We start from the raw sequence: 11,905 nt of genomic DNA on the forward strand, positions 1-11,905 counted from the left end.
GTGGACGAGGCCCGAAGGAATAAGGGACTTTTGACTCAGGCTCTCCAACTGAAGGATGAAACCATGGAGAGCTTGAAAAGGCGAAATGGTGAGAACCTAAGGCTTAAGAAATTGTTTGAGGCAACTAAAAAACAGTTGGAGGTGGCTACCTTGGAAGTATCCAAGGTTAGGGGAGAATTGGATGGTGCCTTAGTTGAGATTTCTGAACTGGAGAAGAGCATTCCAACTGAAAGGGAGGCTGCTGTGCAAGAATACTTAAGTTCTTCGACCTTTCATCTTGCTATTAAACCCTACTGTGCTCAAGAAGCTCGCTTTGAAAAAAGGAAATGGATGGCCGTCCTTGATCGTTATGATGATGGGAGCATTCTTCGAAAATACCACGAAGATATAGATGAGCATCATCGAAAGGGCGAGACATTTGTCCTTGCTGTTGATCCTAGCAGCGAAGATGAGTCTGATAATGAAGGTAGTGCTGATGCACAGACTCAGCATGGTGAAGAGGATCTTGGGGATGCAGAGGATGATGGTAGGACGCGGAATGATACTGCCAGGGGTTCGGCTTCAGATGAGAATGAATAACAGTGTCTTTACTATCTGCATGTATTCTGGATGTAGTAGTCTGATGTGTGTATAACATGTGCCCATGTTATAAGCTTGAGAGTTTTGGATTTTAGGTGTTTATGAGTGTTTGCACTATTATTAATGCATGTTTGGCTATGTATGAATAGATCTATTGTTTGGATATAAGCCATTGTTTGGTTGTTCCTTTCTTTGTATAGTCTTGTCGACACATACTTAGATTTTGTTTCGTGTTGGATATATCTGCTTTGAGGTTTCAACACTTGAGTGTTCCCTTGCTAGGAATGTAAAAGAGTGAGGGCTGAGTTGGCTAAATTACCTCTTTATTGAATTCATTGCCAAATGGCCTTCATTACATAGGATGCCGAACGGCTATAGCTCAACACTTGTACATCGTGAGTCTATTTGTAGTAGTACTTCAAGTGATCAGCGTTCCATGGATGGCCAAGGGTCTTGCCATCGGAGCTTCTAAGTGTGTAAGAGCCAGGGTGACTGATGCCAATGACTTCATACGGTCCATCCCAGTTTGGACTAAGTGTGCCTTCACTCGGGACTCTGTCGCAGAGTAATCTTTTCTTTAAGACCCAGTCTCCTATTTTGAAAGAACGAAGCTTGACCCTAGAGTCATAATAGTTGGAGATGCGCTGCTTGTAGGCGACATTCCTCAAGTGAGCTTGGTTTCTGTGTTCCTCGACTAAATCCAAGTTGAGGGTGAGTTGTTTGTCATTTTCACTTTGAATGTAGTTCTGGACTCGGAATGTTGCTTGCTCGAGCTCAACAGGGACAACCGCCTCTGTGCCAAAGGCAAGTGAGAATGGAGTTTCTCCTGTTGAAGTCCGATATGAAGTGCGATATGACCAAAGAACTTGGGGTACAAATTCTGGCCAACAGCCTTTAGCTTTGTCCAAGCTGGTTTTCAAAGTGCGCTTGATTATTTTGTTGATGGCTTCAACTTGTCCATTAGACTGGGGATGAGCTGGAGAAGCAAAGCATAAGTTGATGTTGAACTTAGAGCAGAACAACCTGAACTTCTTGTTGTCAAACTGTCGCCCATTGTCAGTGACTATCGCATTGGGAATGCCGAATCTACAAAGGATGTTCTTCCACACAAAGTCTTCTATCTTTGCCTCAGTAATGGTTGCCAAGGGTTCTACTTCGGCCCACTTTGTGAAGTAGTCCACTGCAACGACTGCGTAACAGACTTTGCCCTTCCCTGCCGGCATTGGGCCGATCAAATCAAGTCCCCACTGGGCGAAGGGCCAAGGGCTGATCATAGGAGTAAGAGGCTCTGGAGGGGAATGAGGAATAGTTGCATATCGTTGACATTTGTCACATGAGCGGGATACTTTGATGGCATCCTGGTGGAGTGTTGGCCAGTAATATCCTTGGCGAAAAGTCTTGTGTGCTAGGGACCGAGATCCAGCATGATCTCCACAGACTCCCTCATGTATTTCCCGAAGGACGATTTCCGCCTCGGCAGGCGTAAGACACCTTAAGTATGGCAGGCTAAAACCTCGCTTATAGAGTTGATCATTGATGATCAGGTAGCGGGTAGACTTGTATCGAATTTGCTTAGCCTGGACTTTATCATTTGGGAGGGTGCCATGAGCAAGGAAATTATAGATCGGGGTGATCCAACTATCCCCCTGTTGTAAGTTGCATACTTCTGCGGCCATGGTGCTTGGTGTTGCCAACAGTTCGACATGAATTTTTCTTCCAATCTTGTCTTCCACAGCTGAGGCGAGGCGAGCCAGGGCGTCTGTATGACTGTTTGCCGCTCGAGGAACTTGGGTGATCTGGTAGTGGAAGTGCTTGAGCAAAAGTTGTGTTTGCGCAAGATATGCTGCCATGGAGCTGTCCTTAGCATCAAAGTTGTTGGTAACCTGGTTGACCACTAATTGGGAGTCACTGAAAATATCAATTTGTTTAACCCCGAGGTGTTTGGCCAAACGTAATCCTGCCAGAAGGGCTTCATACTCGGCCTCATTGTTTGATGCCTTGAATTTGAAACGAAGAGCATACTCCATTGCTACTTTGTCGGGCGTAGTCAAGACTAGTCCCGCTCCACAGCCCTGTTGGTTGGATGAGCCATCAACATACAGACTCCAAGCTGAGGTCGTTGATTCTACCTTCTGAGCTTCCGGGGGTAATGAAGCCACTGCTTCAGGTGTAGAAGCAATGTCAACCGGATATGTGAAGTCGGCAATGAAATCTGCTACTGCTTGACCTTTTTCGGCTGGTTTTGGTTGGTAGGAGATGTCAAACTCACCCAATGCTATCGCCCATTTGATCATTCGCCCAGACGTGTCAGGACTCTGGAGTATCTGTCGAAGAGGGTGATTGGTAAGCACGATGATGGCGTGTGCTTGGAAATAAGGGCGAAGTTTCCGAGCAGACATGACCAATGCTAGAGCTAATTTCTCAATGTTGGAGTATCGTGTCTCCGCATCTTGTAGGGCTTTGCTAGCGTAGTAGACAGGTCGCTCAATATTCCCATCCTTTCGAATGAGAACGGAACTTACGGCTGAAGCTGATACCGATAGGTAGATAATGAGAATGTCTCCTACCTCGGGCTTGGAGAGTAGAGGGGCTTTACTCATGTACTCCTTGAGGTTTTTGAATGCCTCGGCACATTCATCAGTCCATGTAATGTACTTCCTACTTCCCTTAAGTGCTTTAAAAAAGGGAGCACATTTGTCTGTGGCCTTAGAAATGAACCTGGTTAAGGCTGCCACCTTGCCAGTAAGGCTCTGGATGTCCTTTGAAGTTACCGGTTCCTTCATGTCGAGGATTGCTTTGATCTTCTTGGGATTAGCTTCAATGCCTCGTTGGCTAATCATGAAACCTAAGAATTTGCCAGAGCCTACGCCGAAGGCACATTTGTTGGGGTTTAACCTCATTCGATACCTCTTCAAAATAGTGAAAGTTTCAGATAGGTTGGTGATGTGTTGGTCAGCATGTTTGCTCTTGACTAACATATCATCAACGTAAACTTCCATGCTCTTCCCAATCTGCTCGGCGAACATTGAGTTGACTAGTCTCTGATAAGTCGCTCCTGCATTCTTTAGGCCGAAAGGCATGACTTTATAGCAGTATAGTCCTCTGTCGGTAGTGAAGGCTGTGTGTTCTTGATCCGAAGGGTTCATGAAGATTTGGTTGTATCCTGAGTAAGCATCCATGAAGCTCAGGAGTTCACACCCGGCCGTAGAGTCTATAAGTCTGTCAATAAGAGGAAGAGGGAAGCTATCTTTCGGACACCCTTTGTTTAGGTCGGTGTAGTCAACACACATTCTCCACAAGACCTTTTGAAGCAAAAGACTTTCTTTGGTCGGATTTTTCTTAACAAGGACCACATTTGCTACCCATGTCGGGTAATTGACTTCGCGGACAAAGCCTATGCCTTTGAGTTTTTCAACTTCTGCTTTCATTGCCTCGTATCGTTCAGCGTCATAAGATCTTCGCTTCTGTCTCACCGGCTTGATCTTGGGGTCAATACTCAAACGATGACAGATGACATCGGGAGAGATGCCTGGCATGTCCTCGTATGACCAGGCGAAGACTTCAGTGTTCTCTTTCAAAAAAGATATCAATGCTAACCGAAGGGGTGGTGACAATGTGGTGCCAATCTTCACCATGCGATCTGGATAATCTCTTGAGATAGGTACCTTCTCCAACTCTTCAGCAGGTTGGGCTTGCTGGGTGAAAGAGTCATCTCGAGGATCATCGGGTTGATTGTTGCTATCAGGAAGATCCAAGTTCGCTTCATCTAGGCTGGTCTTTGTGACTTGGTCATGTACAGACAGGGTTTCCTTGGGTCCGGGCAAGTGTTGTTGCTTAACTGAAGTGTTGTAACATGATCGTGCACTAAGCTGATCTCCTCTGATGTAGCCGTTGCCATGGGGGGTTGGAAATTTCATCAACAACATATGCGTGGATACCATAGCCTTGAGATCATTGATGCCTGTGCGCCCAAAGATAACATTGTATGCCGTTGGGCAGTCAACCACTAGGAAGTTAGTGGTAATGGTAGCCGTGTAAGGGCCTGTACTAATAGTAAAGGGTAAATGTATGCTCCCTAAGGGTTGCACGATATCACCGGAGAAGCTTATCAGAGGAGAAATCGAGCGATCGAGCAAGTGTTCAGCTACACTGAGCGCCCTGAAAGCTTCGGCAAACATGATATTGACCGAAGCCCTTGTGTCTACGAGGATTCGTCGAACATCAAAGTTGGCTATGTGAGCCTCCACGATCAATGGGTCGTTATGAGGGTAGATGATGCCTCTTTCTTCCTCAGGGTAGAAACATATCGGATCCCAGTTAGGTTTTTGATACTTCCCTCCCCTGATGTCTTCCACGTGAAACACTTGGTGACCAGGCCTCAGACTTCGTTCACTGTTTTTCATGGCCCTATTGGAAGATTCAGATATGGGTGTGCCGCCGCTTATGGAATATATGACATTCACCTGGCGTTGGTTACGGTTATCCCTTTGAGGGTGAAGAAGGAATTGATCAATTTTTCCTTCTCGTGCCAAAGCTTCAATACGATCACGGAGGATGATACATTTCTCGCTATCATGGCCGTTATGCTCATGGTAACAACAAAACGTGCCCGCGTTATTCGGGGGCGTGTAATCTGGGTGCCTCGGCTTTGGTTTTGGTATCAGGTGAGCTATGCTGGGGTAAATGGCCGCGCATGTGGCATTCAAGGGCGTGTATGTCTCATACCTTGGGGTAGGGGGTATCTTGACGCGGGTTTGACCCACTGCATTGACTGCCTGGGGGCGAGCGTTATTGTGGCGATACCCTTGGTTATCGGGATAGTGTCCCTTACTCTTTTTACTGAAAGGAGAGTGGTGAGGATGGAAATCCTTCCTCTTGCCTTGAAATTGATATGTCTGTTGATTCGGTGAAGCATTATGCAAGGCATGGGGAGGTGCCACTGCTGTTTGGGAAGTCGAGGTCTTCTCATTTAGGTGAGTCTGGCTTCCACCTCCCACTTGTTGATAAAGGATGGTTGTAGGGGGTTTCCCCTGATATGTCTTTGCCTCGGCGGAGGCATGGTTATAAGCCTGCGCCATCACCTCAGAGTAAGTCTTCCAAGTATTGGCATTGATCATGTATTTAAAGAAACAATCACGTAGGCCTGCCGTGAAGGCTTTGAGGGCAGTCTTGTCATCTGCCTCAGCACACCGGGAGTATTCATGGCTGAAGCGGCCAGCATACATACGTAATGACTCGTCTGGCTTCTGGCGGATAGTGTACAAGTCATCTGCAGAGTGCAAGCGATCGGTTTAGAAAATGTGTTGGGAAACAAATAGTTTCCTCAATTCCTCAAATGAGTCTACCGTCTCAGGTGTAAGACGACAATACCAATTTAGAGCTCCACCAGAGAGGGTGGAGGGGAAGAGAAGACATCGCTCTTCGTCGGTGTGCATCTGGTATGCCATGGTGGACTCAAAGAGGTTAAGGTGCTCAATCGGGTCCTCTTTTCCAGTATAAAGTTGCAAGCCAAGCTTTTGCTTTGTCTTTGCTTGAAGGGGGGTGTTGAGGATCCTCCTTGTAAGAGGGCCAGGCCTGGGTTGGTTCCAGTCAGGTATTTCAGCCTGACGTTCAGCCTTCAACTTGTTTACTTCCTCAAGAAGTTGTAGGACAAGGGGGTCCTGAGCGGAGTTATGTGTCACTGGAGCTTTCTTTCGTAAATCTCCATCTCCTCTTGGAATTAGGAAGGTTTGATCAAGGGCATGTGATTTTTCCCTGGACTCGCTGTACTGGCTTCCAGGGTATGTCTGTCGGAACACCTCTGAGTCCCCTGTACCCTCATGTCTCTCTGGGACTTGTTGCCCCTTCCCCAAATTGGTGGCCGGCTTGGGCCGTGGCAGGGGACCGAGTCTCTCAGAAATCCTTGGGTCATTAATCTTTGAGCTTATATGGATGGAATTCTCTCGACGTTGCTTCAGGAAATCCCGACAATCGCGAAAGACGGCTTTCGATCCTTCTGCCCCTTCAGTAAAGAGGTGTCTCCCTCCACTTCTCATGGTTCGGGTCGAAGCAACTGGGTTAAGAGAAGCCTCATGTTGATTATCAAGTCGAGGGGTAATCTGTTCCCTATCAGGGATATCTATGTCGAATGCATGTGACCCTCCATGTTGGAGGGCACCCAGTTGATGGTTGACTTCCACGGGGGCAACAAGCTCGCGTGTCTGAGCTTGCCTAGCTTCGTGGAGTGTCTCGAAGAGCTTCTCATATTGCTCCTGGAGGACCTCATTCCTTATTGCTATCTTGTTGTTCTGAGCTTCCAACTCATCGACTTTAGCTTGAAGAAGAACTCGTTTTCCTTCCTTCTTTCGTTGTTTCGCACTATGTGCAAGGGGGGTGTCATTCTGTGTGCTGTGGCTTCCTTCGCTTCCCATGTTGGAGAGGGATGCCTGGTCAAAAGAAAGTGTACGAATGATAGAAACCAGCTTGACACAGCTGAAGAGAGTAGGAATAAGTGTCGTTTCCCACAGACGGCGCCAAATGTTGATGCACAAAATCAGCGAAGACTTTGGTACAACAGAAAGTGTCAGGTTTTGTGACCTTCGCTTGGTTGCTTCGGTCACTAGTGAGGATAAGTACGTAAATGAATAGAGACAGAGAAGCAAACACAGGATGTACGTGGTTCACCCAGATTGGCTACGTCCACGGAGTAGAGGAGTTCTTATTAGTAGTGAAGGGCTTACACAAGTACAAAGGATCAAGCTCTCAATTTAGTGAGTTCTTGTGAATGATTTAACACAAAATGGCATTAGGCAATATTGTGGGGGAATGACCCCTATTTATAGAAAAACTTGTAGCTTTGTCACATTGACATGTGTCATGTTGTGATTGGTTCTTGATGTCGACACGTGCTGCGCTCTGATTGGCTTCTAATCTTGACACGTGTCGAGTAGTGATTGGCCTCCTGGTCGGAAGGAAACTCTTCCTTGACAGTATAGCGTTGGCCGGTGCTCGGTAGTTTCGGGATTGGTCAAGTATGGTACAAACAGAAGCAACAGTAATACTTCGGGTAGTGATAAGGATTTTGCTTCCTTGAGTATCTTTAACACTTAACAAACAACTCATAAAATCCGTCCATTGATGGGAATCTTCATTCCAGACATCATCCAGTACAAGCAAATATCTTTTCCCTTTCAAATCTTCCTGAAGATTTTTTAGTATTGCATCCTTACCTTGCATCCCGGTCTTTTTTGGTTTAAGATGTTCCAAAATCATACTTAAAACCGCCTTGACTTCAAAATTGGTAGTACACATATCCATATTTTTTTATTGAAGTGTCTGCCTATCTCGGAATCATGATAAACCTTTTTAGCCAATGTTGTTTTTCCCAAGCCTCCCATGCCCACAATGGCCATAACCGAAGAGAACTGATCTCTTGTGTATTGCTTGAGTTGATCAAGGTTGTAACTATCTCTGATGCAACTTCGTCCCTTCCCACTATGAACATTTCATCTTCAACAAAGCAAGAAACGGTCTCCCTACTGTCAAGTAATCCAATATCACGAAAGGACGCTGGATCTGCGGACCTAGCAACTAGTCAATACTAGCTGCCATCTTATTCAAATCCTCCAAAGATGCGTTCATCTTCTTAATCTTATGTGTCATTTGGTGACGAAATACAATGGGATTGTGGTGTGAAGGGAAGTTCAGTACCTTTTTCTTCATTTGGTTTCGCAGTTCCACCTTGCGCCGGAGAACTTCATATTCGTAGTCATCCAACACATCATCTGCATCATGAGCTATGTCTTCAAGCTTCTTCACCCAAAGTTCCACCGCTTCGCTCCGAACTTGTGATTGTTCGGCATCTCGTAACATAGCTTCAGTGATGTACAATGAATCACGCAGCCTTGTGACTTCCTCTTCGAATCCCGAGAGAAGACTGAATTCTTGAGCGGCAAGTGAAGCCACTTTCTTCAGTATTTCCTTGGCACCAAAAGTAAGAAGTCCGTCCATCTTTCCCTCTGTATTACTCAAGGCAAAGAACACGATGAGTAATCCGTTGAGAAACCAACAAGAAGATTTAAGGCACAACGTATTGCTCTTGACCTGATGAGTCCTGATACAACTATAGATAATTCTCTTCCGTGGCTTCCCTCAAAAGTCGCAACCAGCTGTTTGTATTTGTCATTGCATTCATGTATTATTAATTTATTAGTTTAGGGAAGCACATCGCCAAGAAGCAATATTTGTTTATATAGACGAACAGCTGGATCACTTTTTTTAAATTATTTTTTGCGCACGTCTTACGAGGTCTATTTCATATCAACTGTTCCGGTCCGAGCCGATTCTTAAGTCTTCCGTTTGCTTTTATTAAAATTATTGAAATCTTCACTACTATTGAATATATTAATAATTTTAAATTTATCTAAGTTTAGACAAGAGTAATCTACAAATACTATTCTAAAATATAAACAATATTGTAGGCATAATTTACTGAACAATTATATAGATTATATAAAGAGAGGGTGCAGCATAAAGAGAAAAAAAAAGACGTGTAATTGTGAGGTGTGTTTTATTTCATCTAATTTTGTCTTTATTTATAGTAGTATGGAAGGTTGATTTCTTACCCTTTTAGGATTATAACTCTAATAGGATATTAACTACTAAAGGGAATTTTCAAAGATATCCCTAAATACACTAGGATTTACACAATCACATTCCTAATCTAATAGGACTGCAACAACTCCCCCTTAAGTGTGTAAATACTAAAGTAAATGGTGCATCAGGTTTTCAGCAATGAAGTAAGTACAATTGATGAAGTCATCGGCACAATGAATGAATGCGAGTCTCAAATCAATAGAAGAATTCATAAAAAATAAAACTCACAAAACCTCGTTATGGTAAAACCCAAGGTATGAGAAAAACTCATAAACTAAAGAGAAAAGTAAGAAGTTGCATTAAGTCAAAACTATACGTCTTCTAGACGCTAGTAAAAAAGCTCACAAGGGTATGATCACCCCAGGATGGGTGCCTCATCAAAACCTAGTTAGGTAGCAAAACCTAGTAGGAAAAATACTCCTAATCGTAGGGAAAAATAGTACATTAAGATCAAGTGAGTATACTTCTGGATGCTCCCTTGAGTTCGACAGAACTTCCAAATGAGAACTACAAGCATTGCATATGAATAGTTAGGCATACCAATTCATCGAACAAGCTTCTAGAAGGTCGACTTTGGTAGTGACGTTGTGTAGAAGCCGACAAGGTTGTTTGGGATTGGCTTACATGACTTTAATCTCCTGATGTTTTGCTAATGTAATGTAGACGTAATATGTCTTGACGTAATATGTCTTGACGTTGACTTCGTTGTATCATGTCTTGGTCGTGTTGATACATACGGCATAGTCTTCATGGATCTTCGTTGGGACTTAACGATGGATGAAAACAGCAAGTACTTCGAATATGCTCAACAAGAACTCATAACCATGTCTCACTTGTGGCGTAGTGAAGTAAGGTGAGTCTTGGAACGTTTCGAAGATTTCGCAACTAAGGTCATATCGTAGACCTCCAAGATATTGCAATATCTCTTAACAGTAAAGACATAACCATTTGGGGATTTTGCCATATGCGGATTTGATAAGTAACTAGCATCAGCATAATAAACAAGGCAAGCATCATTCCAAGGATCAAAGGGGTTGGATTCGCTTGAGGTGCGTTGGGATTTGCCCAAATTCATAGTACCTTCAGGGTACGTCTTTAATACCAATTCAGTGGTTATGTGTAGGCGATGCAGCATCTTTACCAATAAATCAACAACGAATGAGATGTCTTGTCTAATACAATGAGTTAAGTACAACGAAGCACAAAGTTGAACTCATATATGGAATTTCGGATTCCATAACCTCTTCAAGGGTCTCATTTGCATATAATGTATGAATGATCACAGGTATACTCAAAGGTAACACCTTCAGGGTGGAGTTCAACTGGTAGACCAAAGTACCTTCAGAACAATGCTTCAACTTTAGGTCAAGGCATAAACGAGTTTTCCCAAGATCTTTCATCTCAAATTCCATCTTCAGGTGCGAGGCAGTTTTCTCAAGCTTTTCCGGAGTCTTAGTGAGATTCGTATTAACGACATAAACTGTAACTTTAGCAATTTGGAATAAGACTTTATAGTTTAACACGCAAGGGCATCCATTCATATCCCTAACTAATCAAATAATCACTTAGACGGGTATACCAAATTCGTCGAATTGTTTCAATCCGTAAGTGAACGCCTCAAACAAGTTAAGAGGGTGTTTCGTGGTTCGGAACTATTTGAACCAGTCCATGTAATTCATCGAGAACTTACATATAAATCTTTGTATCTATATCCCCATGGAGAAAAAACTAACTACATTTCATAATGCTGCTATCAATCACAGAACGTTTAAGAGAAACCTTGCGTCGTAAGGCGTGCATCATGTCGCACTATTTCATTCATCTTATTACGCTTCATTTCCCACTTGTAACACAATAGGGCTACCTTGGGCAATGTAGGAAAGATAGGTCCAAAACACACTTTGGTAAGGAATTGGACCTGGATTGTAATTTCGGTTGTCCAATCAGTTCTAAGTTATCAGTTAATAAACGGAACACGATTCGATATCGTCACTTTTCATTTATGTTTCTAGCTACCATATAAGTGAAAACATCATCGATGGTAATCTTATTTCAATTCTATTAACTTATCCAAACTAGTATACTGGACCAAGAACTTCAAGTCTCATGAGTAATTCGGATTAATCTCATGAGATGGAAATGATTTAAGACAGCGATTAGTATGGATTCATTGTTGTGTCATGTCTTTCTCTTCTAAGGAAGTGAATCCTATTAACCGAGTGATCTGTCATGCTCTAGGCCAAAACAAATTAATTGGCTATCCGCTGGTGTACTTGATCGTTAAACAGGGGCGTCTAAACCATCCAACAGAGGTGGCATACCCTTCGAGAATGTTGACTCGACGTCCGTTAAATACATCTATCCTTGCAGACATGTTTGCAACTGGTATATGATCTCGTCACTTTAGCTAGATTAGATGAATGTGTCTGAAGCAGCATTCTAAAAGTTAGAATTCATCGCATTTTCTTATCATAGTTGTGCCATACGAGGATCGAAATGAGACATAGTGGGCAACGTCCATGCAAATTCACGTCGTTCTACATGAACGTTAATGTTCTTATATCCCTTTAACGGCAGGAAGATTGTCTCATTGAAGTGACAACTTGTAAATGAGCGGTAAAGAGATCACATGCAAAAGCTCTAAGAGAGCTAATGTGAAGGAGAATCATGATTGACATAAGATTCACATCCT

Source organism: Malus domestica, chromosome 04 (genome assembly GCF_042453785.1).
Source record: "Malus domestica chromosome 04, GDT2T_hap1".
Lineage (NCBI taxonomy): Eukaryota > Viridiplantae > Streptophyta > Magnoliopsida > Rosales > Rosaceae > Malus > Malus domestica.